This window comes from Sturnira hondurensis, unplaced genomic scaffold, assembly GCF_014824575.4.
Source record: "Sturnira hondurensis isolate 20B ecotype Veracruz unplaced genomic scaffold, ASM1482457v3 Scaffold0001872, whole genome shotgun sequence".
Classification (NCBI taxonomy): Eukaryota; Metazoa; Chordata; class Mammalia; order Chiroptera; family Phyllostomidae; genus Sturnira; species Sturnira hondurensis.
In genome coordinates this window covers 8,510,705-8,525,112 of record NW_028074503.1, presented here as the reverse complement: position 1 = coordinate 8,525,112, position 14,408 = coordinate 8,510,705, and positions in this window count along the sequence as shown.

The window sequence follows — 14,408 nt, the reverse complement described above, 5'->3', positions numbered from 1 at the left end:
GGAATGTGCATAGGTGAACAATGATGACTTCACTATACTAGTCAAGAGGAGTGGTAGATGCCATGGAGTGAGCATGTGTACAGAGTGTCTGTCATATTCCGAATGACTGAGTGAGTAGAGCAATGAATATGCTTCAATGTTTGCCTTAAGTTTAAACATTCCTCCATGGAAACTGTTTGAATGATTCAGAAGGCCACAGCTATAGGTAACTGGTGATTGGTAGCTTCATTATGACAATATGCCTAGCTCATTCATTGTTTCATTTAGAGGTTTTTTTTTTTTTTTGGCAAAATATGAAATCACCCAGGTGACTCAGCCCCCAATGACTTAGATTTGGTGCCCTGTGACTTCTGCTTTTCCCCAAATTAAATCACTTCTGAAAGTGAAGACATTTCAAATCATTGATAAAATTCAGGAAAATACAATGGGGCAGCTAATAGTGATTGGAAGAACTGTGTAAGGTCCCAAGGTGCCTTTGAAAGGAACTGAGGCATCATTATCTTAAGTACAATGTTTCTTGATTCTTGCAACTTCTTCAATAGATGTCTCTATTTTTCATGTTACATGGCTGGTTACCATCTGGACAGACCTTGTGTTTGTTAACAAGCTTCAGCCTGGCTTCTTTCAGCCCCTGCCAATATAGATGCTCCTATAAAACTTCTGCTGCTGAGATACATTTGTTGGCAGATAGCCCTTTGTGCTTGTGATACCAGCACATATTTCAAGTCTAGGTAGTTTTCATACTCTCCACTTGAAAGAAAACACACATAGCATTATTGTCATGCCAAAGAGCAGGGAGAAGGCTACTTCTCTGCTCTCCTCTCTCTCTCAATCCACCAGCTTGTCAGCTGAGTTTCTCACATTGGCAGATGAGCACAGCTGCTCCTTAAGCAGAAAGAGATCATGAACAACTTTCCACATGGTTATTTCGCATTTGAATTCTTTTCTCCAAGAAGTCTCTGCCTAAGTGTTCTGTGCATATTAGAAAAATCAAATCCTTAAGGTCATATATGTGATAAATATTTCCCTAATTTATAGATTACTTTTGAATTTTTACCAAATTATATTGAATATGAAGTTTTAATTTCTAGTTAGTAAAATTTATAATTTCTATGATTCTGAATTTTGTGTTACACCTTGAAACTCCTTTCTCTACAAGATTATAATTTCTCAATTTGGGGCTCTCATAAAATTCATTTGTATATGTTGATATTTGATCCATTTGAAACTTATTTTATTCTAAGGACAATGGTGTATTTTTCTTTTTCTTTTTCAAGTGTCTACCTGATTTTTAAATATCATTTATTTAATAATTTGAATTTCTTCACTAATTTTAGCAATCACCTTAGTATATATTAAATATCATTTTGTTTTTTGAATTTTATTTCTAAATCATCAATCAGATAGTTCTTTAATAGATATTGTGTTCTTTTGTTTTGTAATTATTTAATTGATGTCTTTAAAATAATCAATGTAAATACTAGGGATATCTTTTTAAGTACTTATATCTTATATGCTCTTTAGTAAAGTTTTAATATTTTCTCCTGCAAATAGAATATTTATTTTTATGTTTATTAATAAATATTTTATACTTTTTTACTATTATTCTGATCCTGTGCTGATTTCTTCCCATTCTATTTTCTAAACTGTCATTGTGTTTGTGTGCAAAACTGAGTTGCTTCCTGTAAAATTAACAAAATATCTTATATTTAACTCTTTTTCAGTCTCTCATGTCTTCCAAATTAAAAAATTAAATTCTCAAGAAACAGCGATAACTTTGTTTTTTGCATTCTAGTATTTGTGAGTTGGCTTAGTGTGTATGTTTTCTTACATTAACTGATAAATTCTTCCAGATCTATGTAAATAATGTTAGTTGCATGGTATGTCACTTTTCTTTTCCTCCTCTTCTTCTCTCTTCCTTTTTTAACTCTTTGATTTTAATAGGAATGCATTAAATGCTCTAATATTAAACAAGGTAAAGGATTTTATTTGTACATGTGTCTGTTTGTGAATGTATGTATTTAGGATATACATCAGTATTATCTGGAAACAAAGATGAATTATTTAACATTTGAATGTATTAAATATTAAGGGCTTATATTAATTTCTTAAATTATATTTTATTTATTCTGTGAATTATTTTAATGTTCAAGGATTCTATTTATTTATATCTACTTTAGACTTTTTGTATTACTATTCATAATCATTCTCAATATGTTTTTTTGTTTGTTTTTTAAAATTTTATCTTTACCAGGTTGCTGTATGAGCTTAAAAGCCGGAGTCTGAAACCAAGATTAAAGTGATGATACTTCAATTGGAAAAACAAGTTTAGTTAGGGTGAGAAAACCAAAGTAAACAGATAAAAAACATGTAAGTGATAATGATGTCACGGGTTATTTTTGGCTACTTCTTGAAGACAAGCCAGGCAGAGACATGGCCAGTAGCTCAGAAAGTGTGTTCGGTAATGTGTGTTAGTTTGCTAGGGCTGCTGTGATATACTACTGCAGACTGAATCATTTAAACAACAGAAACTTCCTTTCTCTCAGTTCTGGAGAAAGGGACCGTGATCAAAGTGTATGCAGATTTGACTTCGTCTAAGGCCTCCTTTCTCAGCTTGCAGACCTCCTTGCTGTATCTTCATATGGTCTTCCTCTGTGCTTGCTAATCCCTAGTGTCTCTTTGTGTGTCCAGATTCCCACTTCTCATAAGGACACAAGTAAGATTTTATTAAGGCCCACCACAACATCTGTGGGTAACAACCTCCTTAAAGACTTTAACTCCAAACAGGGCTACATTCTGAGGTACTGGGCATGAAAACGTTAACATAAGAATTTGGAGGGACACAGGTCACCCAATAATACTACTACTCAAAGCTCCCAGAGGTAAAATGGAGAGGTTTTTTTTTATATTAAATCCCCTTAAGTTTTTATTCACCAGCATTTACTCCATAAGTATTCACCTCTCCCAAAATGTACCATTTCATAGAAGAGCTCAAGAAAAGAGCAGTCACATGAACAGGCGCAGAGCATGAGACCGGCTGGCCATGAAGCCTACGGTTTTGACGTGTATTCCAGCCAACCAAGAATACCAGAAACACGGTAGAAGCACTGCAGCTCATGGTCTGAGTAGGTAGGCACATGTGTTTGTCTTGGTTGTCATGGTTGATGATAATCATGGTTAGGCTGATTTTACTTAATCATGGTTATGATGATTTTATGAGGAACAATTATTAGCTATCATTTTCTTTCAGAGTTCAATTGTACCAGAACTTTTTGTTCAATGAATTTGAAATTGTTTACTGAGAAATTATGTGAATGTGATGTTTTGGATAAGAACATTCTTTATCAAAATTCTTTATTTGTTTTTAGTGATGATTCATCTATTTGAGGTTTCATAACTCTTCCTGAGTCAATTGAAATAACATATACTTATAAAACATTTTATTGCATTCATTTAAAATGTTTTTATTGCTCTGTGTGAAATCATGCATCAAAAGCCAAATTAATTTCTATTCTTCTTAGAATATTTGTACTTTATATTAATGTTTTTCATCTACCTCTTGTCACTGTTTCTTAATTATAATATTTTTTCTTTTCTAATTCTTTAACGCCTACTTTAAAAAAAGATATTGTTTCCTTTTTGGAACCCTCACTAGAGCTGTTTTTAGTAATAATTTACATAAACAAAATAAACAAAAAATATAAAACTTTCTTTCACCTTTGTTTTTTGTATTTCTGCATTAGCTAATGTGCTTGACATCTTTTACCTGAAAGCTTTGAGTCAATTTGTATTAAAGTATATTCATTATGCAAAATACATGAATTTTAAATCTGAGTGCCTTTTGTTTTAAGATACTTGAGTTCAACTCTTTCAAGTGTGTTCATGTTTATTATAATGGGAATATTTAACCCCAAATCTGCCATTTTACCTTATGATATTTATAATTTCCATAAAATAAAAAATCCTAATTCTTTGCTTGAATTAATTTTGAAAATGTTATACATCCATGTAAATAAAACTCAAAACATGATATAGAGCATTCTTTCATACACTTTTCCAGCCGTTTCCAAATCTGTAGAAGAGATCACTTTCTGACTTCTAACATGAAAAATTCCTCCAACCTGTTCTTATGTCATACATGTAGAATCATATATTATGTACTTTGGGGGGTTCATCTTGGTTTAGTATACATAATGCTTTTGAGATTCATTCACATTACTTGTATAAGTAGCTTCTTTTAATCCCTGGATAGTCTTATTCTGTATAAATATTCCTACATGTGTTTGTCCATTCTCCTGTTGATGGGCATTTGGTTGTTTTAGTATAAAGGAACTGTGAGTTGTTATGAGCTGAATTTTGTCTCTGCAAATGAAACCCTAACTTTTCATAGTTCAACATGACTGTATTTCAAAATGGGATCTGTCAAGAGGTGATTAAAGTAATATGAGGTCATATGAGTGGGGTTCAATCTAATCTGACTGGTATCCTTATAAGACAGGGAAACTAATAAAATAGATGCCTGGGTTGCATGTGCACAGAGAAGTGACTGGGTGTGGACACCGTAGAAAGGCAATCGGTTCTCTGCAATTCAGAGAGCGAGACCTCAGAAGAAACCAAACTGCTGACAACTTGATATTGGACTTCTAGCCTCTAGAACTATGAGAAAACAAATGTCTATTAAATCCCTCAATTTGTGGTATTTTGCTTATGGTAGCCCTTGCCAACAAATACATGGATGAAGCTTCTGCAATATCTTGTTTTGTTTTTTGATGGACATATGTATTGTCTTGAGCAAATACTTTGGAATAGAGTTAGATTTGTGTCTAATTTAAAAACAAGCAGCTGGACTTTTCTCCAAAGTGGTCATATAATTGTATACTCCCATCAACAATATATGCACATTCTAGGTGTTCCATATTCCTGCCCATGTTTGGTGTCATTCTCTCTCTCTCTCTCTCTCTTTTTCATTTTTGGCTATTCTAATGGGAATGAATTGGTCTTTAATTTGGTTTTCACTTGCTTTTCCTTAAAGAATGATAATACAGAACAGCTTTGCATATACTAAAATACCGCATATTTAGTTTTTTAGTTACTGTGTTACTAATTTGTTGTTTATCTATTTTCATTAGTTCTCTTTAATTTTGAATAGCTCATATCTATTATGAATTTAGGGGGTATCTTTATAAAAATGGATGAAAGTACTTTGTCAGATATATGTCCCAGAAATGGTTTTGCCTTATCAATATCTTGCCTATTTATTTTTATAGTTATATTTGATCAACAGAAAGTTTTAACTTTGATGGAGAAAAATTTATTTTTTATGCTTAATCTTTGTTGTTTCCTCTTCAATACATTTAAACCTAGTCAAAGACTATGAACATGTTATCATACATCTTCTAGAAGCTTTATGGTTTGAGAGTTGTATCATACATCTTGTACTAATTTTTTGAGTAGGGAGCAAATGGCTTCAAAACAATTATTTAGAAAGGCATACAATATTCTTGTACCCATTCTTTAGACTGATTTTTTCTAAATAAAAAGGTTTTTTTTACCAACTGTTTTAATTTAATTATTGTTCAAGTACACTTTTCTGTCTTTTACTCCCATCCCAGCACCCCCCCGTGCTCCCCACCTCCCTCCCACATTCACCCCCCTTAGTTTTTGTCCACGTGTCCTTTATACTTGTTCCTGTGAGTCCTTCCCCTTTCCCCCTGAAATTCCCTCCCCTCTTTCCTCTGGTCCCCATTAACCTGTTCTCTGTTTCAGTGTCTTTGGTTATATCAAAAAAAAAGTATTGACCACCAGATAAAGACTGGAATGTTTTCTCTCAGCCCAGGTGCAGTAAATTCCCCTCCTCCTGTTGGCCCTCCAGAGATCAGAAGGCCACATGCATCTCTTCTTTCTTATCCATGAGGGCTTGTCATTTTTTAAAATTTATTTCACCTAAATTTAACATAACCAGCTTTCTGGTGTTTGGGAATTTATTGTTATTGTTGTTGTTTTTATTAAGGGAATGCGTTATTTAAAGAAAAATAAAGTGTACACTTTTAAAGTGTAAAGGTGATGGAAGTGACTATTTCCAGTGGGGGAGGGGCCTTTCTCAATCAGTCGCCTACTCAAAACTTAAAATCTATAAGAACATATTTAAAACTATAATTTTACATGCAGCATCTCTGGTGTTTTTTTACTTGCTGGAGAGATTACCTGTTTTGGACCTAGATCCTTTCTACAGATCCTAACCAGAAGTGGCATGGCCGCATGCAGTGTTTTATCCTGTTTTATATATTTTCCCACAAACTTTGCCCTTTTGTTCTTCTTACTCAGCACTTTGATAGATTTAAACATTCTTTTTAGTTTTTTTAGTGTTACCATTACAAATTTAATGTCACGAAGCCTATATTCTCCATTTACCACTTTTATAAATAAAGTACTATTTCATTTTATTTCATTTCATATGTCTTCCTCAGTTATTTCAAACTCCCAAATTTTATTAGGAAGATTTAGTAACAGTCATACTAAGAAATTATATAGTAATTAGTATCATTATCTTGTATGTATGCTATACTTTAAAATTTGCATTATGATATTTAAAGAATATCTCAAAACTTTGTTAGCCTCCATTTTATAGTTTAGTAAATCTAATCATCACTGTTACATTTTTATACTGTGGCTTGCCTATAGTTTCTTAGAGAGTAATTTGAGGTTTCCCTTGGTTAGCTGGAATAATATTTAGCTTGGCTGCACAGAGAGAGGAAAAGGAGAAAGAGAGAAAGGAGAAAGAAAGAAGAAAAAACAAAGGAGAAAAAACTTGGACAATTGTAACAGCATAAATAGTAAACAATAATTTTAAAAAGAATTATTTTTAGAAGAATATATATGTCTTTGGGTCATCTGTATGTTCTCCATGAAGAAGTATCTATTCAGATTTTTTGCTTATTTTTTCATTTGATTGTTTGTCTTCCTGGTGTTGAGCCATATGAGTTTTTAAATATGTTTTGGAGATTAAACTTTGCCCTATGAATCATTAACAAATATATTTTCCCATACAGTTGTTTCCTTTTTCATTTTGCTGATGTTTTCTTCAGTCATGCTGAAGCTTTTTAATTTGATGTAATCTCACTTGTTTATTTTTTCCTTTAATTCCCTTGCCCTAGGAAATATATTGGGAAAAAATATTGCTGCATGAGATATCTGAAATTTTACTGCCTGTTTTCTGCTAGGACTTTTATAGTGCCACTACTTGTATTTAAGTCTTTTATCCATTTGGAGTTTATTCTGGTATATGATATTAATTGGTGGTCTAGTTCCATTTTTGTTTTGCATGTACCAGTCCAGTTCTCCCAACAACATTCACCTCACACCAGTCAGAATGGCCATTATTAATAAGTCACCAAACAACAAGTGCTGATGAAAATGTGGAGAAAAGGGAGCACTATGCACTGTTGATGGGAATGCAGACTGGTGCGGCCTCTGTAAAAAAACAGTATGAAATTTCTCCAAAAAACTGAAAGTAGAACTAATTTTTGACCTAGCGACTCTACGGCAGGAAATATTATAACAGGGTGCAGCCAACAGAGGCCCCCCCAAAAGGATTTGGAATGGGGTCCAGAACTCAAGGTGTCCAGGAATATTAAGATGCCCTCACCCCTCCCCTCCCACAGGTGTCAGTTGGGGGAAGGGACAAATGGAGAGGGACCACTGAGAGCTGTTTTGTACAGCAAAGGCTTTGCAGCTAACCTCTGTCATGGTCATTTAACATATCTATAACCTTTAGCTGGCTGCATAGATATGCTAAATAGCTATGACCATGCTTTATGGAAGTGACTTCCACCCAAGACATAACTGGGGGCAGGTCCCCAGGTTACAGCACCTGTGTGGCAACTTGGAGAGGATTGGCTCCAGGACATGGGCCCATACCTGCCCGGACTCAAGATGGCAGCCCAATAAACTTGGAATAATGGAGGAATGCTGGCAAGTGTAGCTGATTGTAGGAGGAGTTGGAAATGGGGCTGCAAAGGAGGACTGGAACGGGGATTTAAACCCAGACACAGCAGCCATTAAAGGAAAGGGAACCACACAGGTGTGGCAGTGCAGGGAGAAAGCCACTCTCTCTCAGACAGAGTGGGGACCTTTGCAGCTGAGGGTAGAGAGAATCACCATGAAGTTTAGCAGGGAATCACCACTCAGCTTTGCCAGAGTGGTGACCCTGCGCTCTCCATAGCTCTGATGGAGGAAAAAACATGCAGTTTTGACCAGAGTGCAGACAGATGCCTGCAGCTTTGGTAGAAGAGGACCACTCGGCTTTGGGGTGCTCCCTTTGGCCATGTGGCCTGGGAAGCAAGAGAGACTTTGCCTTAAAGAAGGGTGAAAGAACTCTTTGCCAGTAGACCATGAGAAGGTACCACATGGCTTAAGAATAATTAGAGATCTGGAGACACTGGTGATGGTGCCAACAGCTTGAATCATGAATGTTTGCTTCTTTTCCTGAGATGTGGTACCCCGAATTAGTGTAGGAGGAGAAGAAAACCCTGTGGGCATCTGTGGTTATCCTAAAGGACTTTAATAGTTTAATGGGGACATTGGGTCACTGCTTTAAGTCTGCATAGCTTTAAATAAACCTTTCTTTTCCTTTTCACAAACCTCTGGCATTGAGAGCTGCCTTTTCTCTGGTGGCAGATAGATGAGCCCAATAGGTGGAGTGGATGATATTAGTATACTGTCCTTGGTGGCAGTGGTGGGGCTGTTCTATGTCGGGGCCTAAAGACGGTGAATGCAATCCATCAAGAAAATCGCACCAGGAGGGCTTGGCTGAGGCAGCCCCAAACAGGATGCTGCAGCCGAGCCAGGTAGCCCCCACCCTTGTAGGCATCTCTTGATCACGAGTACTACCTACCAATTAAGATGCTGATCACNTGCCAACAGCTTGAATCATGAATGTTTGCTTCTTTTCCTGAGATGTGGTGCCCTGAATTAGCGTAGGAGGAGAAGAAAACCCTGTGGGCATCTGTGGTTATCCTAAAGGACTTTAATATTTTAATGGGGCATTGGCTCACTACTTTAAGTCTGCATAGCTTTAAATAAACCTTTCTTTTCCTTTTCACAAACCTCTGGCATTGAGAGATGCCTTTTCTCTGGTGGCAGATAGATGAGCCCAATAGGTGGAGTGGATGATATTAGTATACTGTCCTTGGTGGCGGTGGTGGGGCTGTTCTATAACAGTTTTTGGCATCCCTGGGTGGGCCAAATGTTGCCCTTGCCTTGGATGTCTGTTCTGTAACAGTATATCTGAAGGAAGCCAATAAACTAATTCTAAAGGACAAAAGCACACCTGCGTTCATCGCAGCACCATTTACAGCAGCCAAGTGGTGGAAATAGCCTGTAAGTGGCCATCGGTAGATGAGTGGATCAAACAACTGTGGTACATTTGCACAGTGGAATACTATGCTACAGGGCAGAAAGAAAAAAATTCTTACCTGTTGTGACAGCTTGGTTAGAACTGGAGAATATTATGCTAAGTGAAATAAGGTAGTGATTGAAAGACAAATACCATATGATCCCACTTATAGAGGAATCTAATTACAAAATAAACTAATGAACAAAATAGAACCACAGGCATGGAAACATGGAACTGACTGAGGGTGGGAGAGTTGGGGATAATGGTAGACAGAAGGGGAAGGAACTAGTCAAAGATCATATATGAATGACCCTGGGACACGGACAACGGTGTGGGGATTGATTATGAGAGCAGGGAGCAGGCTGGGCAGAGGAGGGCAAAGGGGAAAAATTGAGACAACTGTAACAGAAAAAGAATACAGAAAGAATATATAGGTTACATATCCCTGATCCACTACATATTCAAGAATACTTTCTTCCTTTATCTATTGCAGAATCACTCCACTCTCTTCTGACATTGAATGTTATGTGGGGGAAAAAGGAAGAAACAAATAATCGCCTGAAAAAAAAGACAAAACTGTCACCTTTTTTTCTCTCTTAGACAATTTTTCTTTCTCTCTGATTTCCATAGGATTATTTAGTTACTTATTTTTGATAAGTTAATAAAATATACCGTTACATTGTTCCTAAATTATCACCTTTTTCTCATGTATATTCGTGTGAAGGGAAGCAAAGAGTTCTCAATAGAGTGTTTCCGTGCACAGTATTTTTCCAAGTGCACAGTGTTAGGTTGTGGTTCTCATTTTGAGCAGTGTCAGGAAATGCTTTGTTTCTTTGGTTTATTTTGGTAATGTTCTTACTTTAAGAGGAGTGAGTTATGTTTTAAGTTTAAAAAATATTGTCCTAGAAAAATCTCAGTCTCTCAGGTAACAAATGTTGCATTTCTAAAAGTAAAAACCAAAACTGAAAAACACTTATCAAAAAACAGTAAATTTTAACTTCACTTAAAAAAAAACCATGAAGTTCAGTATTGTGGCTTTCGTGGTCAGTATTATTTTCAAACACTTAAATATATCTGTGTTTAAATTTTAAAGACTGGGCAATTCTTACAGATTGTCATTTTGCAGATATCAATCCTCATTGTATTTTGTTGTTAAATGTCTCCGTTTTTTCCAGATGCTATCATTGTATAGTGTTGATGTTTTATTTCCGAAACCCAAGTAGCTTGGTGTGGCACACAAAGCCCTTTAACACTTGTACGGAGTCTATTTACTCAGCAAGATCATTCCCTTCAAATAACCTATATAAAAATCGGGTTCAATTATTCCTAAAAGCACTTAAGATTCTATATTCTACTGCAGTCTCTGTAAATGTTACCGCCACTGCCTATATTGCTCATCTTTTATTCCTCATTCACAGAGACTCAAATGTGTCTTCAGCATCCAAATCACATGCTGTGTTCTTCATCTGAAACATGAGGGAAATTGTCTGATCCACATATATTTTCTATATTAATAGAAACTTCGGATGCATTTCAGTTACTTGTTTGTACTCCCTCCTAGACTTTGTGCTCCTGGAAATAAAGATAATGCCTTATTAATCTCTTTTTTTAGTGTGTAGCATGATATATGGCCTTAACAGTTTTAATATTGCTAAATGAATGGCCCACAATAGTTCATTGACTACACAGCTAACGTTCATTAATTATTGAACTACATTTCCATTCTATTCTTTATTAGGTAAATCTAGTATGAAATTCACTAAAACCTATTTGTCACTAAGGATAATGAAATTGAGCAAAAGCCTGTAATTTTTCAGACCTTATTCATTTTAGTAATAATCTCTCGATACCTTATATTTGTTACAGACTCCTCACTCTCCCTCCTATATCTCCCTTTTGAGATACAGAATATCTCAAAATAGAACCTAAATATAAGTTACATGTAGCAAGATTTAGGTGGAAGGGGCAGCTAGCTGTGCATTAGTTCTATGGATACAATTTTTTCATAATTGTAATAAGATAGTAGCTTAATCCTAGACTATTTTCTGAAGTCAGAGATAGGAGACAAACTGGCTGAACTGTATGTAAATGATGCATTTACAAGACAGAAGGTGTGGGAGGTCACAAAGTCACCAGCAATTAAGAGAAGGTGGAAAAAGTACAAACATCACAAGTTGAACAAGAAATTTTCATTATAATAAGAGATACAGAACTTTTCTTGACAAGTTTTGGTATTTTACCATGTTTATGACTCATAGTTCTACACCTACTAAAAATATTCAGCCTAAAAGGGACTCTAGTTGATCCAAAGACAAAAGATAATGTTAATATTGTAACATTGACATCCATAATTTTTGAGTAGAGAAAACTATGATAAAGTTTTCTTGACCTTGAATCAAAGAACTTGAAGCTGAGCTCTTCAAATTCTTAGCAGATGCCTATTTCATGTCTTCACTCACACAGCGTGCATGTGCCAGCTGAGAAAAGATTATTTTATTTATTTATTTATTTATTTATTTATTTATATTTAATTCTTATTCAAGTACAGTTTTCTGTTTTATATTCCCTGCCCTGCCCCCCCAGTGCTCCCCACCTCCCTCCCATTCCCCCCCCCACCTTAATTATTGTCCATGTGTCCTTTATACTTGTTCATGTGAGTCCTTCCCCTTTTCCCCTATGATTCTCTCCCCTCTCCTCTCTGGACCCTGTCAGCCTGCTCCGTATTTCAGTGTCATTGGTCATATCTTGCTTGCTTGTTTGTTTTGTTGTTTAGATTCCTGTTAACAGTGATATCATATGGTATTTGTCTTTCACCGCCTGGCTTATTTCGCTCAACATAATGTTCTCTAGTTCCATCCACGATGTTGCAAAAGGTAGGAGCTCCTTCTTCCTTTCTGCAGCATAGAATTCCATTGCGTAAATGTACCATAGCTTTTTGATCCAGTTATTTATCCATGGGCATCTAGGTTGCTTCCAACTCTTGGCTATCGTGAATTGTGCTGCTATGAACATTGGGGTGCATAGGTTCTTTTGGCTTGGTGTTTCAGGATTCTTAGGATATACTCCTCATAATGGAATTGCTGGGTCAAAAGGCACGTTCATTTTTAGTTTTCTTAGAAAGTTCCATACTGTTTTCCATAGTGGTTGTACCAGTCTGCAATCCCACCAACAGTGAACTAGGGTCCCCCTTTCCCCACAACCTCTCCAGCACTTGTTGTTTGTTTCTTTGTTTATCATAGCCATTCTGACTGGTGTAAAGTGGTATCTCATTGTGGTTTTAATTTGCATCTCTCTGATAGCTAGTGATATCGAGCATCTTTTCATGTGTCTCTGGATCCTCTGCATGTCCTCCGAGAAATGTCTGTTCAAGTCCTTTGCCCATTTTTTAATTGGGTTGCGGTCTTCTTTGAGTGAAGTCGAGTGAGTTCTTTGTATATTTTGGAAATTAAACCTTTGTCTGAAGTATCATTGGCAAATATGTTTTCAAATTAAAAAAGAAAACAACAACAAAAGAAACTTCCAGAATTGCAAATATGTATTTGTAGGAGTACAGGGTAGAGATACATCTTGTCCCCACAGAGAAATATTTTTGAAAATATTGATAATAAATCTATAAAACTCATTCTATTCTCAAGTAAGTGAGGATCTCAAATTTTAAAAACAGTCAAATTTTACGACCCATTCAATTTCCTTCTTGCCACTGTTTCACCTGGCTATTTCCAGGAATGATTAAAGTATTTGCACTACCAGATAACCAGCTCCCCGAACAACCTGATGCTAGTTGTTTTGGAATTAAATAATATTTCAAGAAAATAGAGTGTTCTAATGTCTTTTCTGGGATCTTTTGCTACTCTGGTAAATGCCATTTAACTTATCATCTCTGATAAGACACTATGATTTCTTTCTTCATAATATCTAATGGCTGTTCTGTGATTTATTTTAATTTCCCATAGATATATGCTTTTCTCTTGTGACTTAAGAAATAAACCGATGTACTTCATTCTGGTCTTTGAAAGTTCTGAGACTATTATAAACACTTAATCATAAAAAGACTAGAAAGTAAATTTCAGAGGATTAATTACCTCTTGACTTTGCCACAACAACCCCAGTTCCTAGAATAGGAGCTCCTATGGTAAGTGTCCACTACCTATTTGTGGATCAACCAAATGAGTAAACCCAGTCATTCATATATTGCAGAATAAATTAGTTTTATTCTATCTACAGGCACAATGGAAGCTACAGTCTTCTATGAAAGGATCCTCGTTTCTTTTCAAATATTTTGATTCTCAGGAGCCTCAATAAAAGTCACCCTCAAAGTCAGTGAGTGATTTATCTTGTCTATACATAACAAAGAGAGGAAATAGTCATGTCCCTTCTAATGTGCATAAAGTGGTCTCCACACTGTAATTCTTTGCTCCTCGCAGTTGATTTGCATTCATACAAAGCTCCTCAGAAGTAGTTTAAAGAAATCTGAGGATTTGAATATAAACCTAAGAGTCAAGCTCTAGAAGCAACTTTGTGATATTTTTTCACATCCTGGATGTTTTGATAATGCTGCTGCCTCTTTCAGAGTTATGTCTTACATTTCAAATGAGGAGATTGACTCCGATGCTATTATGGAACTGCAAAGTGCTCTCAGCCGTTCTATAAAACCTATTATAATTCCAAACAATTGAAATCTGTAGAGCTTTCTTCAGGTGTAAGGTTTATAACATACTAAGTGAGGAAATGTTTACTCCAAGAAAAAGTATTTAATTTTTACACTGTATAGACCATATGTGCCTGATATGGCTAAATAGCAATATTTATAACAAATATCACTTTGCACAAAAAGTGATAAAATGAGCAGTATTAAAGTTTACATATGAATTTGGTACAAAAATTTAACATTGATGAAAATGAAGTGGCTGCTTTCTTTTTTTCTTAACTGCTCTGCTCAGAGTGCCCTGAGAATGCATGTATCTTTCAAAAGCTATAAATTCAGGTGAATAGAGGTCAGAAGGTGTAGATTAGC